Below are 14,614 nucleotides of genomic sequence, written 5' to 3'. Positions count from 1 at the left end.
TAATTTTTCAGTAACACTAGTTGCTCCTCCTAAGCCTTAGGCCTGGTGGACACTTTACGTTAAAACCGTACTTAATTAAAAGTTCTAATTACACCCTAATTACATTTCACTTGTTTTAGTTTGAACCAGGGCCCTGCAAACCCAGGCCCGAAGACGGCCCGGCCCGGATGGATCTGAATTATGTGCCCGGCTCGACCCGGCCCGAATCTCGAGCCAGGCTCTAACTGGGCCGGGCACATTCCGGGCCGAGCCGGGCCGAACCGGGCCGGGCACATTCCGGGCCAAGCCGGGCCGGCCCGGCTCGGCCCGAACACTATGAACGACGGATCGGAAACTAATGTTGGCAGCCTGTGTTAATCGTAGTGTGTTTGGGAAATTAACTCTTTATTCAAGACTGTAAAGTACTGTATTTCTACTACTCTTATTATTACTACTACTACTGTTACTGTTATTATTATTATTATTATTATTATTATTATTATTATTATTATTATTATTATTATTATTATTATTATTATTATTATTACTAATACTATTACTACTATTACTATTACTACTACTACTATTACTTCTACTTCTACAACTGCTACGACTTCGCGTCAGAGTTGACATGTCTGGTGGTACATACTTTACAACCTAAGTACAGAAAAAATCGAAGAAATACTAGTTATTATGGCCGTCTGCGTAGAATGCGAACCGATGCTTGACGAGGGGCAACGGTGGCTCGGTAGGTAAAGCTCTCACATCTGGTGCTAGAGGTCGTCGGATCGATCCCTCCTCGTGTTATGTGAGCATTGTGGTAGACAAACACCGTGAACGTGGGAGTTTTCGGATTAGCCCGTTTCCGTCCTCTGTCTTCATTCCACCAATTCATTCATTATCATCCATACGTCTTGAGCCGTAATTGCCTAAAGAACATACGATTAATTCAAGTCCTTGACTTAGTAATTAGAATTTGGTCCGCTACCATTAGACCACGGAGGCTGAAACCATGAACTGGCGTGTTCATAAGATTAGCGTAATTTGTAGTAATGCTCAATTAGCAAGGCAGATTCCAAATCATGTTACATGTTCCTGTATTATTTATAATTCGATGCTACAATAATAATAACAAAAAACAATAATCAAATAAATCACCCAGACCCCAGGGTCGATGAAGTGTTCTTGGAACGGTTCGTAACAAGAAAATAACAGAGCTATATGACGGAATGCGAGGCAAAAAATCAAAACAAAATCCACACATATCATTGTTGAACGAAAAATACCTCAAAAGCCCCCTGAATGAAAAATGTATAGATATCACCTATCAAAAATGCCTCTTAACATCACATATAATAGAAGGGATAGTTGATATTAAGAAAATGAAAATATAAGGTTTCCTAAGAAACCAATAGTGCAAAATGAACATCGCTTCACTATATGTCCTTGTACGCATCGAATAGCACGGAAACAGAGTCAACAGTCTCAGGCTTTAGAGCATTTCTCCGTTCCTGAACTATATAGCCTGTAGTACTAAAAGCTCTTTCAGTAGACGCACTAGAAGCAGGGATGACGAAATACTGAGCGCTAATTTACACAATTTTGGTAATGTTTGCTCTTGTTGCTTCCACCATTGCAGTATATCTAGTTCTCTTACACATTATGACATGTTGAGGTAGATGTCTACTTCATCGTCAAATTCACCAGAGACTGAATGTCTATCTTCCCAATCCATTAGTTTATTTTTCTTGGTAGGTGGTTCCAAATCTTGTCTGCTTAAGTTGTTATCCATAACACGGGAATCAAAGAAGCCATCTGCAGTAGATGACTCTGACGAAATAAGGCGACGTACTTCTGTGTAGACAGAGAATCTTTCATCTACAGACATTGCTCGCATATGACGGTAATTGGGGCTCAAGAAGGTCGCCACTTTATGATCCATACTAATGTCGACCTTCTCATTGAGAAACTTTTCCACTCGAACTTTAATCTGTGACATATCTTTCGAATCCACTTCACTGTTAACTCTGCAAAGTTTCTTTAGTCTGTTAAATCAAGGCAGTATCAAATGCATTGTTGCTGTTTTCTCTGCCTCCAATGCTTTGGTGGCATCGTAGAAATCTTCTAAAAATGTAGTAATTTCTTTCATTAAGGGTTCATCTAGGCCATCTAAACACTGATCTTCTTTGTGCTCTTCTAGTAGACGACGGATGTCGACGACCTGCGATTCCACAAATCTTAACATGATGAGCTTAGTGTTCCATCTTACCTCAGTGTCTTGGTTAACAGTGTGTGGAAGCCTGGTTACCAACTCAGACCTTTTGAGATATGTAACTAACTTACTAATGCAATCGATAAGGCTTTTTACTAATGGCAGCTCATCTCGGAGGAAGTTGTATTGAAAAGCGTTACGCAAAACTGTATTTAGTAGATGATTTGCACACTTGTAGCGTTTATTATCTTCTAAAGCCTTCACAATATTACTTCCTTGGTCAGTAACGAATGGAGCGTTTCTCCAATCTTGTTGTGAGATTCCAATCTTAGATAGTTGTTTGACTAATTTTTTTAATATTCTCTGCCGTCTTTCGTGTTGTCGGAAATGCACTAGTGAATAACACATGACTTTTAAGTTCCACTCTTTAAAATATTGTACTGTCAGTCCGATATATGAGTGTTTGCGATCATTGTCGGTCCACAAGTCCGTTTGGAATGATAATTCACCGCGTTGCAGAGCATCACGTACTTCTGGCATATACGCTTCGCGAAATGCACGTGCTCGTTCCTATGTTTTTCGCGATATCGTCGTTGGATGCAGCAACACGTCTGTCGAGTGGACCTTGCCGTATGCCGCAACTAGGTTTATCAGTGTTTTTGCTAGGGAAGTAAAACCTTTCCCCGCTACAGTTTGAATGGTCGCAGATCGCGTGTACAAAAGTCAACACACTTATCTATCAAGTCACTTTTCACAGTTTCACAGCTCAGTTTCTTATAACCTGAATATTTGGTATTGGATGCACAAGAATTCGCAGATGATTTCCTCTCATTATCTTCGTTTTCAGTCAATGATGCACTTAATGATAAACAGTACGTTCTTGCATGCCGATTTAGGTGAGTTGTTCCTGACTTTTTACTGTTGTACACTAAAATATTTTCACACTCTTTACAGGACACGAAATCTTGTTCACTACCACTTTCAGAGTCAACTACAAGTAAAAACTTTGTCCAACAAAATGCTTTACTTCGTCCTTGTAGCTTTTCAGTTAACTTGAATTGTTTATTTGCAAGCTTTTCTTTTACTTCCTTCAGACGGTCCATGTTGACTTGATTGCCAACAGACAACACAATGTGACGGACAGATACTGGACGTCTGGAACTACACTCGGAGTGGCCTTGTTCTGCCAACCACGATACGCTGCTTCGGCCCACCCCGCTCATATTAGAGAGTTCCTCTACGTTACACACTGAAAACACGACGTAGAAGATTTGTTAAATTCAAATACGAAATTAGTGGTAGTAATAATAGTGTAAGCAGAAACAGTAGTTGTAGTAGTAGTATTAGCAGCAGCAGTAGTAGTAGTATCTACCTTACAATTAGTAATAGTAATACTAGAAATAGTATCAGCGGTAGTATTAGTAGTAATCAGCGGTAGTATTAGTAGTAGTAGTGTTATATCAGTGGTCACTGGAGCAAATTCGAGGTGAATGAGGGGGACAAATCCCCTTCTTTGAATTGGGGGGACTGTCCCCCAATAATTCGATTTGAAATGTGTTTCTTTGGGAGAAATGTGATGATATGTGTCCGATTACCACAAAGGGAAGTGAGATGAAATTGGTGCCCACCAGAATAAGCCTCAAATCTGTCCGCCTCCCAATGTTCAAGAACACTGTGCTCCCGTGATCTTCCATACTATTGTTTTTCAACTTCATACATAATTTGAACATCGCTTAAAGGAAAATGTGGGAACGATCTTACCTCTCTCCCTAATCTTGAAGACAGATTTGCTTCGCTGTCAGTAGTAGTAATGTTAATAGGAGTAGCGATAGTAGTCGTAGCAGTAATAGTAGTAGTAGTAATAGTAGTAGTAGTAGTATTAATAGTAGACGTAGTGGTGTTATTATTAGTTGTCGTTCTATTATAGTATAACTGGTAATGACAGTAGTAGTATTTGCTATCGTATTTCTATAGTAATATGAGTAGTAATAGTAATAGTAGTATTAGAAGTAGTCGTTGTAATATTAGTACTACATACGGTGTAGCAGTTTCACCTATCTTCTCTGTTACTCGTAACACATTAGTGAGCGTAGTATATGACTTTTGCGTCCATGAGCTGTATTATATAATAAACATGGCTTTACAGAGCAAGCATAGATAACAAATAGACAAATAGAACAGGGATATAGAAAGCAAACATTGGGTAACTTTTTACACAATTTTCCCATTCGAGAAGGGCAAATATACAGTGCAGCGTTATGACGACACGTTTCTCATTTTCCATTGAATAGTGAACGATTGACTTACCACAATTGGTTGTTCTCAGGTCGGTTACACTTGGCCCGTTTGTGCCCGGCCCGGTCCGGCCCGTACTCCGCCCGGCTCGAGAATCGGGCCGGGCACAGAATATAGATCCAGCCGGGCCGTCTTCGGGCCTGGGTTTGCAGGGCTCTGCACCGTATAGGTAAAACTGCTACACCGTATGTGATACTAATACTACAAACTACTACTGCTAATACTACTATTACTATTATGAGTACGAATGCTAGTGCTAATTCCACTATTGCTGCCACTGCTACTACAATTAGCCTACTACTACCACTACTGCTACTCCTCATTACTACACTACTTAAGGGGCGCGGTGGCTCAGTGGTAGAGCGTTCACCTCCGGTGCCTGGTGTCCTTGGTTCGGTCCCAGCTCACGCCGTGTGGACTTTGTGGTGGACAAACACCGTGCTCGTAAGTTTCTTCGGTTTCTCCCGTTTCCTTCCACTTTCTTCATTCCACCATTTCACTCATCTCTCATCATCACCGTCTCCTTTAGTCTAACCGGCATAACCATGGGACGTAAAACTGAAAGATTTCATTGTTTTCATTACTATAATAATACGACAGCGAATACCACTACTGCTATTACTAGTAATACGAAAACAAAACAATGAAAATGAAATCTTTGAGCTTTACGTCTCATACTTATGCCGACTAGGCTAAAGGAGATGGTGATGATGAGAAATAAATGAAATAGTGGAATGAATAAAGTGGGAGGAAACAGGAGAACGCCGCGAACCCCCCACACGGTGTTTGTCCACCACAAAGTTCACTTGGCGAGAGCTCGGATCTAACCAGGGACCCCATACACCAGAGGTGAACGCTCAACCACTGAGCCACCGTTCCAGGAGCACCTAATCGACCCTGGCGACTTGGTGATTTATTTGATCATTATATGTTGTTATATTTGTAGCATCATACTAAAAACAATACATGAACATGTAACACCATTCGATATTTGCCTTGCTAATTGAACATTACTAAAATTGCACTGATCTTATGAGCATGCCAGTTCATGGTTTTGGCCTCCGTGGTCTAATGGTAGCGTACCAAATTCTACTTACTAGCTCAAGTACTTGACTTTATCTTACGTTCTTTAGGTAACTACGGCTGAGGCTGTATGGATGATGATGGGATGAATTGGTGGAAAGAAAACAGTGGGAGAAAGAGGGACCACCCCAGAAACTCCCACACATACGGTGTTTGACCATCACAAAGCTCACATAGCATGAGCAGGGATTGATCCGACAACCTCTAACACCAGATGTGAGTGTTTTTCCTACTGAGCCACTGTTGTCCCTCGTAGATCAGGCATCGGTTCACATTCTACGCAGACCGGCCATAATAACTAGCATTTCTCCATTTTATTCTGTACTAAGAAGGTAAATTCGGTACCACCAGACATGTCAACTCTGAATTGAAGTCGTAGCAGTTGTAGTAGTATTAGCAGTGGTCGTAGTAGTAATAGTAGAAGGAGTAGTAGTAGTAGTAGTAGAAGTAGTAATAGTAATAAAATTACCAGTACATCACAGTCTTGAGTAAAGAGTCAGTTTCCCAAACACATTACGATTAACATAGCCTGACAGCAAGACCGTACGAACACGGCAAAGATAGAGGTAGTGGAGGACATTAAAAAAGAAATAGGCTGACAACATTAGTTTCTGAACCGTTTTTCAGAGTATCCGGGCCGAGCCGGGGCGGCCCGGTTCGGCCCGATATGTGTTCGGCCCGATTCGGTCCGATATGTTTCCGCCCCGGTTCGGCCCGAAATGTGCCCGGCCCGGTTAGGGCCCGGTCCAGTTTGATATTACTTGAAACGGGTCGGGCCGGGCCGGACACCGGGCCAAACCGGGCGCGCCCGGCCCGTGCAGGCCTCTGGTTTGAACACCGACCACTTCAAACTCGATCCATACCATATAGTTATTCAAGGACTTGCAGTTAGTAATACACATTGTGGGCCGCGGTGGCTCAGTGGTAGAGCGTTCATCTCTGGTGCTTGGGGTCCCGGGTTCGATCCCAGCCTCCGCCAAGTGAACTTTGTGGTGGACAAACACCGTGTGCGTGGGTTTTCTCGGGGTTCTCCCGTTTCCTCCCACTTTCTTCATTCCACCATTTCATTCATTTCTCATAATCACCGTCTCCTTTAGCCTAACCGGCATAAGACTCAGTGGGACGTAAAACTCAAAGATTTCATTTCATTTCAATACACATTGTGCTGAGTTTTGATTTGGTTTGTTATAGTTTAACGTCCCACGGATATGCTAAGGCGGCTAATGGAGACATGGAACTACTGATTATAGTGGAAACCGAACCACTTCGGTCGTTTAACTGGGAATCGAACTCGGGACAAGAAAAGACGCTAGACCAGGGCCGGACTTAGGGGGTGGAGAGGTGCACGCGCCCTCCCCTTCGTTGTAAATTTACACTAAATATAGTGAGAAGCTAGCAGTGAGTTTTGCAAAATCAATAGTTTAAGTCAATTTTTTGAAGGTTGAAGGAAAAGAATTTAGCGTGTCTGTGCTCCAAAAGTAGCGAATTTGAACTGTTTGTAGCCCAAATATATAGAAATGAATTATTTCGCAACTAATGACTGATATACTAATGAAGTAATGTTTAATATGGGCTGGAAAGTGTGGTGGACATATTGCAAGGAGGAATTGTGATCGATAGACGAAAAGAATTTTAGACTGGATACCACGAAACAAAAAAAAAGCCTAAGAAATGTCCACATATAAGAAGGTGTGACGAAATCAAGAACCACTGAGGAATATAATGGAAAGGAATTGTCCAACATAGACAGTTGTGGATAAGACTCGGAGAGACCTTCATCCAGCAGTGGATTGATGATGTTTGATTATGATGATGGCAACGATTTTATTATATTTGGACCTCAGAGGTAAACTAAACCAAGTCATAATTTTGTAATTTTACAGGAGGATTGAAAAAACGATTCCTTAAGTAAGACCTACAGTACCGTTTTTAAACAATTTCAAAGTAGTTACAAAGTAGTAGGATGCTTTTAGACTTACATTATTACACCATCAGAAACAATATATGTAACTTTTGCTAGGTATTTAGGGTAAAAATGAATCCAAAATTTAATGAAATTCGTACAGCGAAAAAAAAAAATATTTTTGGCTATTCAGTCCTTCGTGTTGCAGCAAAACTACGAAATTAATACAAAAGAAAGCTACAAATTTAAGAATCACTTGTTTCAGCGAGAGAGAGAAAATAGGTACAGATAGCTCGAATTACCTATATACTTATATAATATGTCCATGTTTCGCAAGTAATTTTCAATCAATATAAAATTTCAACGTAATGATCGCAGTTTTCTTGAATAAAGATCACATGCACCACTGAGAGCTCAGGAATAAGCATAATCTATGTTCATATTATCTAATCAACTAATAAAAGCTATAAGCTATTCCACAAGTAACTTTCTTGTCTTACACAAACCTAGCAACGTTTTGTGATTTTATACATGAAAATAAAATGTAGCGTATTTTAATGATCTATAGCCCGCAAATAATTAAAAGTAATCCAATAACTAGCATGCTTCCTATCTTCAAATTTGGAGCTATTCATATTGTTAGGCACAGGGAAAAAAAGTATATATACACATTGTCGTGTCATAGGTCGTTGGTGCTCCTGGACTGTTCAATAACATGAGCCCCCCTCCTCTCATATTAACGTATTGTAAACAAATGACAAGAATCACACATATACTAAAATAGAATGTCCTTTTTCTGGCATCGGTGTTTACAGTTAAAGTGTGGCAATAATTTATTAAAATTTCATCATAGCTACATGAAAAGATACATGACATCAGGGACACCCAGAAGGGGGTCCTGAGGGTCTAAACTCCGTCCTCCCATAAAATCCTGAGTTTTCTCCATATTTTACCTAATTTTAGGGAAAATTTTACAAATTTTAATACAATTTGTCCTCATATTGAATTTGGACTACCCCGAAAATCTTTGAACCCCCTCCCCCGAAATAAATTTTCTACTTACGTCTCTGCATGATATCATTGAAATTCTATGGTTAATCAAAGAGAAAAATATATAATTTTTAAAACTTTTTTTTTTTATACTTCACATAAACAAGATATATCTAAAAGGAAACAAATTAGTGTTTTGTTCTACTTAGTTGAATAACAATAACTCTGTGGGAACCTAAAGTTGATTTCGTCGCCACCGAGGGCGACATTTTTCCCGGCGTACAAACAGATAGGTGTGCATTATCCATGAAAATTTATTTAAATTATAGCACTAAATTCCTCAATTTCTTAGGTAGTATCCTTTATTGGTTCTCAGAGTAGAACTTTTGTAAGTCTGACTTTTTTTTGAGGTCGTTATGGGTCAGGAACCCAGGGCACTGTCCTAGCTGCTCCTGCCTAGTTACTGCACTTTATATATGCTTAAGTAAGGCATTACGATCTAATGAACTTGTGTAAAAACAGAATGTACTTAAAGCGAGATGCAAACTATGCGAAACATTGGACTTTGAATGTAACTTGTTTGGTGATCCAAACCGAGACAAAACATAACAAAGATGAGTGCCGTAGCTCTCAGAAGGCTCAGGAGGTTCGTGTTATGAAGTGACAATTAAACACGAAGATGTAAAACGGTAATAAAGCATTTGATGGAATTGAAACTAAAAGTATTGTAGTAATCAGTTATCCCATTTGTTAAGATAATGAACGTTATATTATGTTCTTAAAATGACAATCAAAGCAGAATGCATAGAATAATAAATGAGAAATTGTGAAATTTCAATTTCGGTCGACTAAATACATTCGTGCTCCTATGTGTTGCGTTATCCGTTAGGAGGTATTGAATAATTCTGATTCAAAGGAAAGAAATAAACTACAAGGGTCTTTCAACGTTGACTGGCATTTTCGTACGTAAATAACACTAGTAAACAAATTTTAACTTTTTTTCTGCCACATGAGAGAAAACACCTGATCTTAAAGGACCTTTGGCCGCTGAATTGGAATCTGCAATCCGTTTTTCTCTATCACGCACAGTTTTCCCGTGACAGAGGGATTTTCGGGAAATTTCCCCCAAAATTTCCATTTTTCTTCATTTTTGTACCTCTAGTTCGGGTACTCTTAGGCATATAAACATACAAATTATATTCTAGGTTATCTTGATTTATACTTAGTAAACCTAGTAAGTTTCATCTGAGTCGCATCATTCTTCATTGAGAAATAAATATATTTCTATAAATATATGATATGTGTACTGTCCATTTTACCATATACAATAGGTGCAGAAAAATCACATGTAACTTCCACGGGAATTACAATATAAGCAAGGTTTATACTTAATTGGATTTGTAATGAAACATACTTTACAATGATGTATACACCATGTCCGCCATTTTTATAAGAGGGAAATTCTAGAGGGATTTTTCGGGAAATTTTTTGTCCCATGTCACTGTTCATATAGTGGTACAGAAGCGGGAATTGCGCCAGAATATAGATTTATATCAATTCAATAAATCAATAGCTCACTAGTAAACAAGGTTTTTGCCACATGAAAGAAAACATCTGATCCTAAAGGAACTTTGGTCGCTGAGTGCAATCCGTTTTTCTCCATCACCCACAGTTTTTGCGAGACAAGGGGAGGGGGCTGAGAAATTCCCTCAAAAATACATTTTTTTTTCAAATTTTCGTACGACTGGCCCTTGAAATATAAACACAAAAATGACACCATTTAAAACTTTGGTTTATACTTAAGAAACCTCGCAAGTTTCAGAAAAATCGCATTATTATTTCTACAGAAATAAATATAGCTACAGGTATGTTGTTTGTACTACTTATTTTAAGACGTGATGTTGCGTTCTTTGCACCGAAATAAAAACAAAACACAATTTCATTTACCCATACAGGCACCAATACGAAAAATGAGAGTATACGACATGGAGTAAGAGGTCTGTGGTTTTCTACCACCTGGAATGTGATTGCATTGATACAGCTGTACAACAACACGTGTTTAGCTGATGCAATAAAGCTGCGCAAAATCGCACTCTACTGATAAATTGTCAGGTCCATGGCAAATAGATAAGGAACTGTTGTATAACTGCATGCATATTGTAGGTTTAGTTTTAATTTGGATTTACCTGTGACAAGTGGTCGTAAGTGCGTGTGCGTGTTTGTTTTCTTTCTCCGCTATGAAGAGATCGCGGTGTGCGTGTATAAACTCACCGAACACTTTCTGTTACGTGTGTGGAAAATATACTGTGAAAAGTCAGCGCCGTGCATTAACAGAAACGTTAAAACAAGCTTATTGTAGCTATTTTAGGTGTCATGTGGGTGATCAAGACAAAGTGTGGGCTCCCCATGTGTGCTGTGTAACATGCTATTCTACTCTTATTAGGGGGAAAAGTGGCAATAAAACTCGAGCTATGCCGTTTGCGGTGCCAATGGTCTAGCGAGAACCAACCAGTCGTGCTGAAGACTGTTATTTCTGTCTAACAAAAATTTGGGGTCATTCTAAACGAATAAAATCTAATATTGAGTACCCAAATGTTCCATCCGCTCTAAATCCTATACCACATGGACCTGAACTCCCAATCCCTGATCCATACGCACAGTCAGAAAAATCTTCTCCAGCAGAAGAGCAAGTAGATGAGTTGCCCGAACCATCAACTTCCTTTGATACAAACTATAACCCAACGAAAAACACACCTCTTCTTGTTAACAAGTCCAGACTGAATGACTTAGTGAGGGATCTAAATCTGAGTAAGCAACAAACTGAGTTGCTCGGATCGAGACTTCAAGAATGGAATTTACTGGCTCCTACCACCATATTTTCAATTTTCAGAAACCGACATGAACAATTTTCAGTTTACTATATAATGCAAAATTCCCTCTGTGCATGTACAAATATAGATGGTTTAATGGATGCACTAGGTTTCCAACACATCCCTGAAGAATGGAGGTTGTTTATCGACTCCTCTAAAACAAGCCTTAAGGCTGTTTTGCTACATAAAGGGAACACTAAACCATCAATTCCAATGGCATATTCCGTAGAGATGAAGGAAACTTATGAAAGTTTATCTGTGTTGTTAGCTGTGATACATTATAACAAGTACTGTTGGCAAATTTGTGGTGGTTTAAAGGTCATTGCTATATTACTGGGGCTTCAGGGAGGATTTACAAAATACTGTTGTTTTCTTTGCTTGTGGGACAGTAGGGCAACTGAATCACACTACATTCAAAAATAATGGTCCCCAAAATAAACATATATGCCAGGGAAACACAATGTTAAGTATTCTCCCTTAGTTAATTCAGAAAAAATTCTGCTGCCGCCTTTACATATAAAATTAGGATTAATGAAAAACTTTGTTAAGGCCATGGACAAGAATGGAGAAGGTTTTGCGTACCTTAGAAGTCAGTTTCCAAAACTTAGTGACGCGAAAGTAAAAGAAGGGATATTCGTCGGGCACCAAATTCGGAAACTATTAAAGGACAACATCTTTGAGACAAAGTTAAATAATGATGAACTATCCGCCTGGAGAGCTTTCAGTAAAGTGGTGTATGGATTTTTGAGAAACTATAAGGCAGAAAATTACCGTCAATTGGTTCAAGAGATTTTGGATAGCTATCAAAGGTTAGGATGTAGAATGTCCCTGAAAACTCACTTTCTTCATTCCCACTTGGAATTTTTCACCGAGAATTTAGGAGCTGTAAGTGACGAACAAGGGGAACGATTCCATCAGGACATTCAAAAAATGGAGCAACGTTATCAAGGTAAATGGGAACCTCATATGATGGGCGACTACTGCTGGTTTTTAGTTAGAGAAAGTGACTGGCACTACAAAAGGAATAATTAATTGTAAGTACAAATGTTTTATTTTCATATTTTGTAAAGCAGTTGTGCATTTGATCCATTGTGAGTTATTGATATTTGTTTTTGTAGGTCAATATTATTTTTTTTTGTTTACTCTCTTGAATAACGTTTAAAAGGCGTGGAAACTAAGAATTTTGTTGTATAATTTTGGAGTTAAAGATCAGTTTTTTAATAGGATTAATCTGGCGAAATTCCCGTTTCTGTATCACTATATGAACAGTGACATGAGACAAAAAATCTATTTTTTAGGGAATTTCCCAAAAAAATTCCTCTAGAATTTCCTTCTTATAAAAATGGCGGACATGGTGTGTACATCATTGTAAAGTATGTTTCATTACAAATCCAATTAAGTATAAACCTTGCTTATATTGTAATTTTCGTGGAAGTTACATGTGATTTTTCTGCACCTATTCTATATGGTAAAATGGACAGTACACATATCATATATTTATATAAATATATTTATTTCTCAATGAAGAATGATGCGACTCAGATGAAACTTACTAGGTTTACTAAGTATAAATCAAGATAACCTAGAATATAATCTGTATGTTCATATGCCTAAGAGTACCCGAGCTAGAGGTACAAAAATGAAGAAAAATGGAAATTTTGGGGGAAATTTCCCGAAAATCCCTCTGTCACGGGAAAACTGTGCGTGATAGAGAAAAACGGATTGCAGATTCCAATTCAGCGGCCAAAGGTCCTTAAAGATCAGCATTCTTCTTTCATGTAGCAAAAACCTTGTTGACTAGTGTAATCGATGAATAGCCGGATCACGACGAAACTTGCGGGTGACGTAATATAACTCGAGTAACTTGTGCCCGGCATGACGTATTTGGCGCATGCGCAGCAGTTGCAGCGAACATGGGCGCAAGCAATGTGTCTGTGGCTGTGGAGCAGCGGTGCGTAATCAAATTTCTTGTGAAGGAGAAAGTTAAACCAGCTTAGTTTTTCAGAAGATTGCAAGCACAGTATGGTGAACAAACGATGTCACGGACAAGAGTGTACGAATGATGTAAAGAGTTTTGCGAAGGACGGAAGCTAGTCGCAAATGAAACGCATGAACACATTCACCCGACTGCAGTCACACCAGTGGATATCACACGTGTTGAGCAAATGATTCTTGAGAACTGGCGAGTAACAGTGCGGGATATTGCTGCCGAGGTGAATATCAGTGTCGGGAGTGTTGAGACAATCATTCACGACCACTTACGTTTCCGCAAAATCTGTGCAAGGTGGGTTCCCCACCAGATGACATTTGATCAGAAGTGGACACGCATGGCGGTCTGTGACCAGCTTTTGAATCGGTTTCGAGCCGAAGGTGATGCCCCCAGTGATTATCATTTGTTTGCACCCCTTATTGACCATCTGGGAGGGAAGAAACTCACGACAGATGAAGCACTGCGGAATGATGTCCTCCAGTGGCTACGACAACAATGAAGTTCTTTGTACGCCAAAGGAATCAGGGAGCTGCCACAATGATGGTAACGGTGCTTCGACCAGCACGGAGAATACTTTGAAAAGCTGACATAGTTTGGTGCTTCTTGTGCTATATGTTTCCTCTAAAGAAACAAAAGTCCTGGTCAACCTTGAACGACCCTTGTATTGTATAGTACTGGAGTTAATTTAATAGGGTTTAATTGTATAGGCAGTACTTTTGATATATGAAACAAAGTCTATTGCTGAAAGAGAAATATGTATTACTACTAGGGTTTTTTTCAGGTATGATACACCCCTAAATACGCCAGTGACGTATTTAGGATTTTGTTTCGGGGGGCTATGCACAATACGTGAATAAGCACTTTTCCTTTTGGGTGCCGCCAAATTTTAATGAAGTTCTGTAAATAACAAATTTATTTCGGGGGGAATTGAGCCCAGTAGCCACCCCTAAATACGCCACTGCCCACTGATGATTGAACCTTGGACACACGTATGGATAGCATTAGCGCCAGCAAATTATCTATGAAGAGGTATACTATACCACAATTCTAAGTCAAGAATGAAGGCAAAAAATAAGAAGCGAAAACTATAGACTACACGAGAATAATACTTTCACAGTTTTAATTTCACACTATTTATTTCGAGACTTTCAAAACGAGACCGAGATCGAGACAAGCATCTGTAGACCGAGACGAGATCGAGACTGATACGATGGTTTTTGACTCGAGACGAGATCTAGACCAAGACCAGTATTTATCAATCGAGACGAGCCCGAGACTGTACAGAGCCTCGT

This window comes from Thermobia domestica, chromosome 6 (genome assembly GCF_964235325.1).
Source record: "Thermobia domestica chromosome 6, izTheDome1.hap1.1, whole genome shotgun sequence".
NCBI classification, from domain to species: Eukaryota; Metazoa; Arthropoda; class Insecta; order Zygentoma; family Lepismatidae; genus Thermobia; species Thermobia domestica.
Note: the sequence above shows the minus strand (reverse complement) of the source record.